This window comes from Melozone crissalis, unplaced genomic scaffold, assembly GCF_028551555.1.
Source record: "Melozone crissalis strain CALT ecotype California unplaced genomic scaffold, PUWL_Pcris_2 ptg000035l_1, whole genome shotgun sequence".
Lineage (NCBI taxonomy): Eukaryota > Metazoa > Chordata > Aves > Passeriformes > Passerellidae > Melozone > Melozone crissalis.
Window position 1 is genome coordinate 2,801,098 of NW_026535813.1, and position 14,462 is coordinate 2,815,559.

Sequence of the window (14,462 nt, forward strand, 5' to 3'; positions counted from 1 at the left end):
CTCTGCTGGGCACATGCAGAGGAAAGAACAAACACCTGACAGGTTATCTTTTGCCAATCAAAACCTCACTCAAGTGCTGGTGTGGAATGAACAGAGAATTTCTTCACCTGTAAAACATACAATTCTATCAAATCATTAAAACAATCTTACAATATAAGAAAATGTAAAAACAATGCAAAGAAAGTCCAAGTCCAATCAGCTGAGTTTCAGGAAAAATCCATGGACTGAAGATGTTCCTCTTTGCCATCTCTGTAACTCCTTTTTGGTCCTGAAACAGGCTTGCTGCAGCAAAGTCCATCAATAGTTATCAAAAGCCATTGACAGTCATCAAACAATTTCAAACAATTTGAGACAACTTCTGGAATGTCCTGGCCACAGCCCTTTATTGAACAGCTTGGGCTGAAGCTAATTTTTGGCCCTTCAATGCTTCAGAGATGCTGCCAGCTATTTCAACACTTTTTATTTAATTTAATTATTTTTTTTTCCGATCGAAAAGAGCAGTAGCAGCAGAGCAGCCAAAGAGAGGCCCTGGGGGCCCTGGCCAATGTGAAACGAGGCCCAGGACCGGAAGGGGGAAGCAAAACCCCCAAACCCATCAGGAGGCCAGGAGGTGGCCCTGGCCCAGGGACCAGAGCCCAACAGCGCAGGCCCAACCCTCCAGGCGGGCTCTGCATTCCCACAGCCTGGCACCACACTGCCAGTACAATGGCAGAACGGGTGACCAAACGCTTCTTTTCCCCAAAATCACCAAGGCATGCCAGCAGCAGGGGAATAGAAGACATCCCAAGAACCCTCATCTCGGGTCTAGGAATGTTCGTTCCCCACAGCAAGCAAGCCATGATCGCTTCCCGCTGTGCCCTCTGCCTCTGCAATGCAAATGCAACAGGTGTGTCTCCCATCTGCCTCACGGCACCACCCCCTCTGGGCTGGGGACCAAAGGCAGAATTCTCAGGACCCACCTACCCCTCGCCGCTGGGCTGCACGAGGGGCGGCAGAGATGGCAACCTCCAAGGGGCAATCCCTGACCAAACACCCCCCAACCCGCCGAGAATGCTGATTTTGAACGCAGGCAGCAGGGCTGCACTCAGAGCCAGCTGGCGAGCCACGCCTCCTCCACAGAAGGAGAGGCTGACACCCTTCTCCCCTGTCCCAGCTCCCCCCACAGGGGCAGCCCCAGGACAACCCGAAAAACTTGGGGGGGAAGTCACGCTGGGTGCAGGAGCCGCCGCGGGCTGCTCTGAGGGTCCTGTGGGTTTTCAGCATCATCCTGAACAGGGACTGGCTCGGCAGAAGGCGGCGGGGGTGTGCGGGAACACGCTGCTGCTGTGTCGCTTGGCTCTGGGAGAGGCAGCACAGACACACGCTCTGCCTCTACAGGAGAGGCTGGCGGGCCTGGCATGGGGTCGGCAGCAGCGTCTTCTGCCCCTGGCTCTGGGGTCGGCTCGATGGAAGGCGCAGTCGCAGAATCTGGCAGAGTCCGCATGGGCAGCAGCGGAACACCCGGGGGGGCGGCGGCAGAGGATCGCTGCTGCCTAGCAACATCGGTGCAGCCGCGGGGCACGGCGGAAGTGACGCCAGATCTGTTGTATAGCAACAGCGGTGCAGCCGCAGGGAGCGGTGTTTCTGAACTCTCAGGCGCAGGCGTGGAAGCCGGCGGAGGCGCGGGCAGGACCGCCCGGGGAGGTGGCCGTGGGGCGGGTCCGGGAGGCGGCCCCACCGGCCCGGCAGGGGGGGCCTCAAAGGCCAGTGCCGCCCCCATCTCTGAGTGGGGCGGGGTCTGCAGGGCTGCCAGGGACAGTGCTCGTGGCGCCGGCCGGGGTGGCACCGCCCACTCTTCATCCCCCAAAGAGAGAGAAGGCGGGGAAAAAGACATGCTCTGAAAACGCAGAGAAAAAAACTTTTTCGGCTCTGAGAAAAATCTCTCCCCCCCCCCCCCGGTGAGGTTCAGGGGCGCTGGGAAGCAGCGGATCGTCCCCCTCCAAAGGGTCTTCTCCCGCTGGAGTCGGGGGAAATGGGGTGAGCCCGTTGCAATCCAGGGAAAAACAGCTGCTCTCCGGTTCAAGACTGGTAAGAGCATCCTAAATGCTGGATAAATCTGGAGGTATCCAAACCCACGGTCCAAAACGAATTGGAAAATGGAGTCCATGCACTCCCATACGAACGCATCAAGTGCATACAGCACATTCGTAAAGAACCCAAAGAGCTTTGCCCATCGAAAAAACTCATAGAAATCTGTCTCCAACAGGAGAATTCCATCCTCTTCACCCCAGTTTTGCCAGAGGGCAATAAGGTTCTCCTCTGAAGGGGAGAATGGAACCTCCTCCTCTATGGGAGAAGTCCTCCACATTAGCAGCCACAAACTGCGAATGGCCGCATTTTCAGGAAGGGAAAAGCCAACAGTACCTTGAACGAGGGTCCAGCATGCTCTGGCCATCTGCATGGTGCTGCTAGGTTCTCCGAACATCTTCCTGGAGGCTTTTCAGAAGGTTATCTTTGTGGTCAGCCTTGCTGTGAACTCTGTCCAAATCAGGATCTTCAGTTCTTCAGCTCCTGGCTAGAATCCACTTCTGTGGTCACTTGTGAAGCAACCATCAATGCCACACATTTGGGGTTTACCCAGTGCAGCACATGGTCCTCTGGGGTCTCACCAAGTGATGATTTCCTCTTCAGTCACTTGGGTCAACAATTGATGATTTGTCCTCCTCAGTCACTTGGGGTTCACCACTTTTGACGGTGGTCACAAGGGTCTTGAGGGTGACAGAGAGACGAGAATGTTGACCTCATGTTCAGAAGGCATGATTTATTATTTTATGATATATATACTACATTATAACTATATGTGAGATTCTGTCCTAATTTTCCCTCATCTGCCTCACGATCGTCCTTGGGAGCCCACTGAAGAGAAGACCCCCCCCGTCTATATCTGGCTCTGAAGGAGAAAAGTCACACGCCATGGGCCCTGAGACTTGAAAGCTCAGTGTTGTGTTTGCTGTATGCTAAGAAGAGGGCACCATGCCCCGTTTGCAACAATAGCAGCTTTGGAAGCTGTCCCACCTCTCGGCCTGGCTGGACTTCTCCTGAGTTCCAGGTGGTCTCCCACAGAAGACCCTCATCTGTTTTACAACCACCGTGACAGACAGACGGAGATGTGAGAAGCTTTTCCATCAAGGACTGAGACATGAAACTCCTAACAGGCCCCTCTGCTCCTTCCAAGGACTGGGACTGAAACCCCCAGCCCGGGGGAGGTGTGTGGGGGAGGCAAGCTGACCAAAGCGAGATGTTTGCCTGCAGATTGTGACCACTGGAGCAAGAAAACAATGGCTCTCATTTACTGCTAAGAACACAGACTACCTGTTACATCTATCAAGCTCATTTACTGCTGGGAACATACACTACCTGTTACATCTGTTCCCTATTGTATCTGTTTCCCCCCCCTCACAATTTTCAGTAATAAAAACCTCTGAGTTAGCTAGAGCCTTTGAGATCTCCCCAGCGTAGCAGGCGGACCCTCGGCTGGACTGCACCAAAGGACTTCGTCTCTGCGTTGGTAGCTATATCCCCTCTCTCTCTCTCTCTCTCTTTCTCTCTCTTTTTCTCTTTTCTCTCCCTTAATCCCTCTATCGCATTTTTGCTGTAGTTATTTCAATAAAACTGCATTTGTTTTGATTATCACTGCAAACCCCCTTGTACCGTGTTGGTGTTTTGCACTCTGAGATCATTCCTACGAACCATCAGGTCATCTGTCCACTAGGACAGACCCTGACACTATACTAAAAAGAAATAGAAGGAAAAGTTCTCAGAAGGCTAGCTAAGCTAAGAATAGAAAAGAATGAGTAACAAAGGTCTGTGTCCCGGCAGAGACCAAGAGCAGCTCTGCCGTGAGCGGTCAGTAAATTCAAACATCCACAGGAGACCAATCACGGATCCACCTGTTGCATTCCACAGCAGCAACAAACCACTGTTTACATTTTGTTGCTGAGGCCACAGCTTCTCAGAAGGGAGAAAAATCCCAAGAAAGGATTTTTCACAAAAGACGTCTGTGACAAAGGAGGCCAGGATCGACGGCTCCCTCCAAACAGGGCAGAAACTGGGTTTTTTATGGGGAAAAGCAAGGATGGTGCAAAGGGGGAAAAACCAATGGGTTACAAAGAATCTACATGGGATCCCAAAGCATGCTGGGAACTTGCCATGACCAAGGAGGATTTCTCAATCTAGGCAGGTTGAGATGATCTTATCATGGTCCATTCAAGGGACTTCTCTCCAAGGGAGAGGTTTGGCATGCTTGTCTGTCTCCACAACTCCTCCTTCTGTATTTAATAAAAAGTCATCCCCAACAGCTCTTTTAAAGCAATGTAAAAGGCATGAGAACATAAGTAACACAATAAGAATCACAATAAAAATCCATAAAATACCCTTAACTAAAGATGAAACCCATCCAGTTAATAATCCCCATTGTCCAAAAAGTTCATTGACCCAGTTGATGGCCTGTCACATGCACTGAAAAATGCATGGCAAAATGAGCAGAAGAATTACAAGCCCTACTCAAATGTAAAAAGCTACCTTTAAAAGTTCCCTCCACAATGGTGAAAGGTCAAAAAACTCAAACATACCATCCATCCAGGATCTGGTAACTTCTCCAAGCTTAGCTAAACCTTCTTGCAACTGTTTTATGTTCTCGTGAATTGATTGTGAATGACCTGACAAGTTTATGCAACACATTCTTCCAAATTCTTCACACCTGTGCCCATGTGTCAGCAATAGATGATCAATTGCTGCCCTGTTTTGAAGAGATCCTCATCTTACACTGTTGACATCTGTTAACGTCACTCAGTGCAAGAGAGGTGGCACGAGCATGCTTGCTCAGCCAACAACCCATGTGATCCAATTGAGTCAAGGCTGCTCTTGATGCTGCCTGAGGTGAGAATATTGCTGCTGCAATTCTCTGAGCCTTGTTCCATGTGTGAGCACTATCATCACAAACTGGATCATACTGTTTGATGGATCTTTTCCCTCTGTGTTTCGACTCTTTCAAAAATGTTAAGTCGGGTGTTAGAAATGAAAGCTTTCCAATGCTGCATGGACCACCTTTGACATCTGCAGGGATAGCAGGCCAAATTCTGTCCCCACAAATGAAAAAGATTCCTCACAGCATTGTGCTAGAACTTGGAGGGATGGTTTTTTTGACACCTTGGTGTAATTGCACCAAGAGGACCCATTTCTATAAAAGAAATTATTCGAGGTGACATCTATAATTTTTTTTTGTTTTTGTCACTCCTAGAGACTCAAATTTTATACAGAAATTCATTTTCACTGAACCAAGGATTTCCAATTCCTGAGGTTCAAAAGGAGCCACAGGAAAAAATTGCGTCCAAACCCGCCATTCGTCCAGAGGATTTGAAATGAACTGTGAAACCTTTGGAGGGATGTCTTTTGGAATTGGCCATTCATTCACTGGAAAGCCTACCAAACATGTTGAAAATGGTTTTTTCAGCCTTGAGTGTGTCAAACACATGGTGTCCAAACCTGTTGCATTGGCCAAAGTTTCCCAAACATTTTCTTTGGGTTGGATCATGGGTAAATATGCCCCATTGCCTAAGGCAATTGGTGAGAGCATGAGGCACAAGAACAACATCTGCTTGAACCCCAAGCTCATGGCTTCACCCCCTGTGTTGCCTTCTTGTATAAGGCAAGGCGACCTGGTTCTGAGGAAACGGCACGGCGACCCACTCTCCAGGGTCGCTCGGGCCAAGAAACATGCAGACACCAATATGGTGGACGGTCAAAAGGCATTTATTACTTCTTCTCATGGGGTTTTATAGTCTACGGGGTTCTCTACGTCAAAAGGGGGTCTGTCCTTATTATCTATGGTTAGTAAGGAATGGAAAATTACTGGGTAAGGAATGGAAAGTTACTAGCACTACTGTTAGTGGGGCCACACTCCTAGGGTAATCTCTTATCTTAGGGGAACAGGGGGTCCTGCCTTTCCGTGACATCGCGTAATCTTTCGGAGCGCCTGTCCCTATCTACCACATCTCCCCCCCCTTTTTCACAAATGAATGAGGTAGTCATATACATAGGTACTAAAATGAGGTATAAGGTTGTAACTTGACAAGGGAAAGGGGTTTTGGAAAACCTGAGTAAGCTTTTTGCCAGACAAGTTCGGAAAATCTTGTGACTGGCAGTGTTCCCTGGTTGAATTCACAGCAATTGTCGTCGGCCTAAGAACAGGATGTTGGTCCGTTCCAGGCGGCTCTGAACGAACGAGACCAGCTTGTTCAGCAGGCATGGTCCGAAGGTAACTGTTGGAAGCAGCATCGCCAATGGACCTATCAGGGCAGAAATCAGAGTGGTTAGCCAAGGTGATTGATTGAACCAGGACTCGTACCAGCCCTGCTGGGCTTCCCTGTCTTTCTGTCTCTGAGCCAGTCGGTTCTGGAGTTCTGCCATGGAGTCTCTCACAACTCCCGTGTGGTCTGCATAGAAACAACACTCCTCTTTCAAGGCGGCACACAGGCCCCCTTGCTGCATGAACAGGAGGTCCAGGCCTCGCCTGTTCTGCAAGACCACTTCTGAGAGTGAGGAGACCGACTTCTCTAGAAAGGAGATGGATTTCTCGATCCTTTGCAGGTCCTCATCAATGGTCTGTTGCAGCTGGGACAGTCCTTGGTGCTGGGTCGCTAGGGCTGAGACACCCGTGGCCGTTTTGGCTGCTCCCAGGCCCAGCAGCATTGCGATAGTTATACCTGTCATTATTTCTCTTTTGTGGATCCGGCTGGGTCCCTCAAGAAGATGGTACATTTCTTCGTCTGAGTGGTACAGGACCCTAGGAACAATCAGAACTTGGACACAGAAGTCGTTAGAGTCATTGAATTTGGGAAGGAACACACAAGGACTCACTCCAGATCGCTGGCAAACCCACATCCCAGATGCGGATGGGACTGCCCACTTATTGTTTTTCCTGTTAGGCTTGACAATTTTGGTGCAGATGTTGCCTCCCTGCTTAGCTAGGGTTGCATTGCCAAAGCATCTGCCCCAGCCTGTGACTTAGGGTGATTCCTTTGCGAGGGGTATCCCATCTGCACTGGTGAGGGGCATCGGCTGAGGAATAACTGAAGGGAGTGTTTAGAGCGACTCCTTCGTAAAAGGGGGGTTTGACATCGTAACAAAGCCAGCAGGATTCGGTTAGGTTAGGGTTGGATTCGTTCAGGGATACAAAGGTTGCTTCTAACATACGAAGGATTGGGTCTGAGTCTGACTTGGTTAAGCGGCTCATCTGAAAGGTTTTCGCTTGACCGGTCGGGACATTGCTGACCCCTGTGGGTAAGGTTTTGGGGTAGGTTACGTTTCTCCCTTTCGGCACGCTTTTAATCGCTTTGTTGGGTCTGACCGCTCGGGGTGCCGACGGTTAGAGCCTGATAATTTGCATGTTCACCCTCTCTTTTGACCCTTGAAGGACCACTGTCCACATTCTGCCTGTGGCCCAGCTAGGGTGATCTGGCTGCAAGACTGTCATGTTGTAATCAGTGCATGCCCGAAATCTAGGGATTTTATGTTGGTTTCGATGGAAGTTTCCGTGAAAGAAGAAGGGTGTTTTGCAGCCGATGGGTGCCCAGGTGAACTGTAAGAATTTGTCTGGCTCTTGTGGATCCCACCCAGGCCCCGACGGTCTGGCATCTGTAACTATGGTTTCGCAGCCCCAGTGCCCACAATATCCCCACCCTGGGTGATTGCAGTAGCTTTTCCCAGGGTTTGAAGCTGGGCACCAGTAGGATAGGTATGAGTGTGTGACGTGTGGGGAATAGGGGTTTACCTTTGACTGTCCTGGAAACAGGTCGGTAATGCGGAGCATGAAGGATGGGGTGTTTGGTGTGGTGATTTCTTTGAGCACTTTGCCACTACTAAGGTGTCGCATGACCCACCTGAAGGGCCGATGGGGGTAGTGGTCTGGGCTGGCTTGCCCTCTGGCCACAAGCCCCAACAGCAAAATCACACAGAAACACCGTTGATGCTTGGGTCTCACCCGTGCGGGTCTCTCGGGCGCTGCCTGACGGCTTGGTGGTCTGTCCTGGTCCCTTTTTCGTGTGAAGTGTTATAGCTACCAGCTGGATGCTTTTCCATGCCCGGGACTGCCCCCCCACTCCGTTCACTGGAGGGACTTCTTTGAATTGCCAATGCCCGGGCCAATGTGCTTGGGGAAAAATCGTGCAGTCTGATCCTGTGTCCGCCCAAAATTGAAACCCTATGACGTGGAGATCCTGGCTGCCGTAAAGGCAGCATGTCCCCCACACCATCAGGGGCTCCTTCCCTATTTTCATGACCAAGGCCACCCAGGGATCCCGCTCTGGGGCGTCCCCTGCTGTTCCTGTGACACCGGCATGGCTTGTGGCGGTGGGGGGTGCGAAGGTATTGAGGGTGCTGCAAAACTCTGCCATTGTATTGCTGGGGGGGGATGCAAAGTTGACTGCTCCCTGTGGGGGCATAGGGTATGAGGGTCCCCTGCCCCACTGGGGGTTGCTGTAGCTGGGCCGCTGCATATTCCAGGTGGGAGGGGGCTGGATGCGGCCCAGCTGCCCCCTCCCTCTCCTGTTTCCCTGGGGCCTGGATCTGCAGTCCCTAGCGAGGCGTCTTCCTGCAGCTCCAACAGATCCCTCTCGGGCGTGCTTGGAGTGGGGGTGCTGCCAGGGAAAGTTGTGCCGGCTGGGGACAGCTCACTGAGTTGCTGCCCTTCCCCAGAAGCCTGGGCTAACGCGGTCGTCCTGCCACTCCTGCTTAAATACAATCAACCCCGCCCCATCAAAAAGCATGCAGCTTATTTGCGTAATATCAAAAGTGAGCAGATCGTTATTGCTAGAAAGGTCGTCCTCAAGAGTGGGTACTACAGCTGAGTTGATCCCTATTTCTGAAATCCCTTTGACAATCGCTCGCACTTCTTTTGGGTTAACTGGGGTATATATGCCTTGTTGATTTCCCTGCGCTCCGGTGACCCTCACCGGGAAAGCGTGTATCGTGGCTGCCGGTGCCCGGTCCCTACAAGCTATTTTTATTTTTCCCCAATCGGTGAGTTTGTGTTGCGATTGTTTCCCGATATTGTTTAAAGCTTTATTCAGTTTCGCTTGAAACCGCATTAATTCTGCTCTCTCGGTTTCCGAGTCCCAGCCGGGCTCGGTCGGCTCTTCCGAGCTGTCTGAGCAGCTGTTACTTGACTCTGAGGCGGAAGTTGACTGCCGGTACATTTCCAGCGCTCCGTGCCATTTTGTGCAGCTTCGACCCCGCCCATTCCTGCGGGGGTCGGGCCGTTCCCTCCCCCCGAGGTCCCCCCGCCTCCTGCTGGGGGAGGTCCTTGCCCTATAAGGACCTAATTTGAATAGAGCGCTCTGATTGGTCTTACGCTTCACCGCGGGGGCCGCCCCTTCTCCCCGCTCGCCCGCGCATGCGTTGTTAAGCAGCCTGACTGCATTTCCACCCCCCACCTCCTCCTTTCCGCCCTGACCACGCGGTTCGGCGCCATTTTCAAACGCATATGGTGGGGGGGAGTTCCGCGCCTCCTCCGCGAGCCCCTGCCAAAAGGATCGCAGGCGCTGCTCTGCCTCCTGCGCCGGATCGGCGACCGGCGAGGAAGAGATAGATAGAGAAACCGCGGATTTTTCGTATGGTTCCGTGGGGGGGCTAGGACCCGGCGGGCTCCGCGGGAAGGTCGGGGGGTCCCCTGGGGGTTCCGGGGGGTCCCCTGGGTGTTCCGGGGGGTCCCCTGGGGGCTCCGGGGGGTCTGGGCTCGGGCTCGGGAAGGGGTGGAACGCGCCCGGCCCCCGCATATTCCTGCCTTCAATCCGATCGCTCTCAGAGGCAGTCTGCGTCGGGGCCCCCCGCCCAGCTTTGGTGTAGCTAATAAACGTGTACGCGCGGCTTCCCGCGTCTCCTCTTCTTCTAACGTCTTGCGTAGGGCCTCTTCTACTTTCCCCCACGCTTTGAGGTTTTTACCACTGCCTGCGGACTTAGAGTCCTCTGCTGAGGTTGCAGTGCACTTCTCCCGTGCTTCCGAATATAATATATTTACCGGACGTTCGATCGTCCCGAGCTCTAGGAGCCTTGCAATAGCAAGATTAGAATTCTTGAGCTCACCTTTAATTCCTCATTGCTCATGAGCCTGACTTACGACCTTCACTGTGGATTCCATGGTCCACGCTGGTCCGGAGGCGTCCCTCCCGCTGTGGTCAGGCCTGCTGCCACAGCCGCCGTCCTCTGTCCAGGAGATTCCCCTAGCCCCGGGCGCTGCAGCTTTCCCGGGTTTCAGCACCAGTTGTTGCCTTCTCGTATAAGGCAAGGCGACCTGGTTCTGAGGAAACGGCACGGCGACCCACTCTCCAGGGTCACTCAGGCCAAGAAACACGCGGACACCAATATGGTGGACGGTCAAAAGGTGTTTATTACTTCTTCTCATGGGGTTTTATAGTCTACGGGGTTCTCTACGTCAAAAGGGGGTCTGTCCTTATTATCTATGGTTAGTAAGGAATGGAAAATTACTGGGTAAGGAATGGAAAGTTACTAGCACTACTGTTAGTGGGGCCACACTCCTAGGGTAATCTCTTATCTTAGGGGAACAGGGGGTCCTGCCTTTCCGTGACATCGCGTAATCTTCCGGAGCGCCTGTCCCTATCTACCACACCCTGTGAGAATCTTTGCAATGCAATGACACCCAAGTCCTGAAAGAAACCCGAAGTCCTTGAACTCCTTATATGTTGATTGAGGAGATGTTCACGGTCTTGGCATCTGCTTCTGTCTGTGTGCTTGCTTCTTTGTTTTCAGGGTCCATGTCCACTTGCGTTTGGGTCCGGTAGGGCTTCACGTGTCTTGCCAACACCCACTTCGGTCCTCGCCCTGTGGAAACACAAGCAAAACCCCTGCCTCAAGTTATTAATTTGAAAGGACCTTCAATTTTTCCTGTCTCTGGGTTCCAGATCAAAACTAAAGGATTCTCTATTAGTTTTGCCTGTGTGCTGTTTGAGAAATGTCTAATTATTGGTGAAGCGGGCTCTGAAAAAGAACCGTTTAAAAAGTTCAACACATATAGAGCTTTTTTCAACTGCATGTGAGGCATTGCCTCTGACTCCTCCCTTTTCTGTTTGTCCAAAAGGGATTTCAGGGTATGATGTGTTCTTTCAATGATTGCCTGACCTGTGGGAGAGTGGGGAATAACAAAGGTATGTCTGACACCCCACTTTTTCAGAAATTTGTCAAGCACTTTCCCTGTATAAGTTGGACCATTGTCTGTTTTGATTTCTTGTGGCACTCCTAATGATGCAAATATTTGCAAAAAACGTTGACAGGCATGCTGTGCGGTTTCTCCTGAGTGCAGTGATGCAAAAATTGCCCCCCCAAAAGTGTCAACTGAAACGTGAATATTTTTGAGTTTCCCAAAAGATGGATACTTTGTGACATCAGCTTGCCACAGCTGTAGGCTCTGCAATCCTCTTGGATTGACTGCTCCTGTGGATGCAGGTGGCTGCACAAGCTGACAATCTGGACAAGCACTGATGATTTCCCTCGCTTGGCTTTTCGAGATGTGAAAGGAGTCCATCAATGCCTGTGCATTTTGATGAAAAAATGCATGACTCAGTCTTGCCTGCTCAAAGATGTCTGGCAAGGTTTGTAAAACAGACATGGTTAATTTGTCTGCATGGGCATTCCCTTCCGCTAAAAGTGCTGGAAGAGAGGAATGTGCTCTGATGTGGGCAACAAAATATTTATGTTTCCTGTTTTCCAGCAGTGTTTTCATACATGAAAAGTATGAATATAAAATTTCATTGTTTCTTTCAAAAGTGATCCCTCCAGTCTTTTGACCACACTTGCAACATATGCTGAATCTGTGATCAAGCTGAGGAGTTGCTGGAACAATTCAAAAGCTCTGACCACTGCTGCCAATTCTACAATTTTGGGTAAGCTTTGCACTCGTTTTATGTCTGAATCCCATTCTCCTGTAACTGAATTTTGCCACATGATTACTGATTTCTGAGTCTTTCCTGAACCACCAGTAAACACTGTCATCCTGTCCAATAGTTCCTTACTTATTTTTGGTTTTCCCCTAAAACTTATTTTGCTTTCAGTAATCTGTGGCATGGAAAATGGATTGTGCAAGCACTGGAATATTCTAACAACACAATTATTAAATCTTTTGATTTCTGCATCGCCCAATCAAACTATTGTTTTTTCAGGGGTAGGTAGATAATTGAAAAGTCTTTGCCTGCCATTGTCAGCAACCGTGTCCTTGCTTTCACTATGATCTGTGCTGCCATCCCCAGGTTCGTGAGGATTGTTTTCAGGGACCTGTAAGATAGAAAAATTGACTCTATGATCAAAAGAGGGTCTCTTTGAGACGAATCCCACTGAAAAATCAAGCCATACAACTGTATTTTTTCCCCCAACACTGCCAGAGAAAAGGGTAGTGAAGTCACAAAATGATGTGCCTGTCTCTGCTGGATTGTGGAGGCCCTGGAGGGGCTTCTAAGTTACACCCCATTGGCTCCTTCCCCTGTTCCTATGCCTGAACATAGGTGTTTCTGAGCCACTCTTTCCCTTTTCCCTGACTAGGCCTCACCTTGATACTGCCTGGAGACCAAGGTCAGCTGGGAGGCCCCTGGGGGGGTGGGCGGGGGGGGGGGGGGTGTGGAGAGTGTGGGTCTGAGAAGAGAACATTTCACTGCGCGGCTGAATTAAACATCTATGGATATTATGCAAAAGCCTTTTTTGCTTCTTTACCTTGGACTTTACTAGCAGCAATTCAAGCTGCAACACTGGATGATCTCTGCAATTCTCTCAAGGTTTTTCTGTGCTTCTGGTGTGAGCGTTCTGGGAGATTTGATGTCATTGTCTCCTCTTAAAAGGTTGAGCAGTGATGAGATATCATCATTTGTGATCCCCAAGATTGGTCTCATCCAGTTGATTTCTCCTAGAAGTTGTTGCAAGTCTTGAAGATTGTTGATTCTTGAGCTGGTTTCTATTTTCTGCGGTCTGATTGTTTGCTCCGTGATTTTCCATCCCAGATATTTCCATGGTGTGATCTCTTGAATTTTCAAAGTGCTGATTTCCAGTCCTGCTTTCTGCATTTCTGCAATCCCACAGTCACAAGCTTTTTGCAGCTCCTGTTGTGTTGTTGCTGCAATGAGCAAATCATCCATATAATGAATGATTTTTGTCCCCGGATATTTTTTCCGTGCTGGAGACAAAGCTCGAGCCACATACCATAGGCAGATAGTTGGCGAGTTTTTCAGGCTTTGTGGTAGAACAACCCAATGGTACCTTTGCAAAGGCTCCTCCCTGTTGGTGCTTGGGACAGAGAACGTGAATTGAGGAGCATCATCTGGATGAAGCAGGATGCTGAAAAAACAATCCTTGAGATCGATGATCACAAGTGACCAATCTCTCGGAATCATTGAGAGCCAAGGAAGTCCCAATTGAAGTGGTCCCATATCTTCGATGACCTCATTGATTTTCCTGAGATCATGAAGCAATCTCCATGAACCTGAAGTCTTCTTGTGAATGACAAACACTGGAGAATTCCAGGGACTGTTTGTTAGTTTGATGTGTCCCTTTTGCAGTTGCTCTTTGACTAAATTCTTCAGAGCACTCAATTTATTTTGCTCAAGGGGCCACTGATCCACCCAGACAGGACTGTCTGTTTTCCAGGTCAGTTTCAGAGTGGTGAGTGCTGCAGTGACTCCCACTAAAAATCCACTTCCAATTTCAGCCCCTATTATGCTAAAAGGTCCCTTCCCCATACCATGATGGGCTTCTGCAAAATGAAAGGATAAATGATTGCTGTCTTCCCCCCTGGTCCTGAGATAACAATTGCATTCTTGCTCTGCAGACATCTGGAGCTTCCTCCTATGTCTGTGAGAGAGCCCAAGGGTGAAACTAATTCCTATTCCCGGGGCCAAAAGATGTATGATATAACTGTGACATTGGCCCCTGTGTTGAACATACCTTTGATGGTGATCGTCTTTTCGCTGCAAGTCAATTGACAAGCGATGATGGGTCAATCTCAACTTATGTGTTTCACCCAGGAAGCATGAACTTCCACATGGTCACGAGAAGAAAGGTCTTGCTGATCAAACACCAGCATGACTTGTTCCACTGCATGGGGTGGCAAAGCAATAGCTTTGACTATTGGGGTATTTTCTGGAACAATCAATGGTGGTCGAAGAGGTTTAGCTAAAACTGTCAACTCTTCGTTGCGATTTGCTGAGATGATCTAAGAGTAAATGATGCGTCCGAGAATGCTGCTTCTATCTTGGCCTACTATTAAAAAATCTTGTCTTTTCGGCGAAGTTCCAGTGACACCTGTGGATATCACCGCATGATTTTCATCCATGAAACATGTAATTTTAGAAACTGCCAAGACACACTGTGCTCCAGGTGGTAGTAACTCTGGGTCACTGGGGATTCCGCTAATTGTCCTGCTGAGGGAG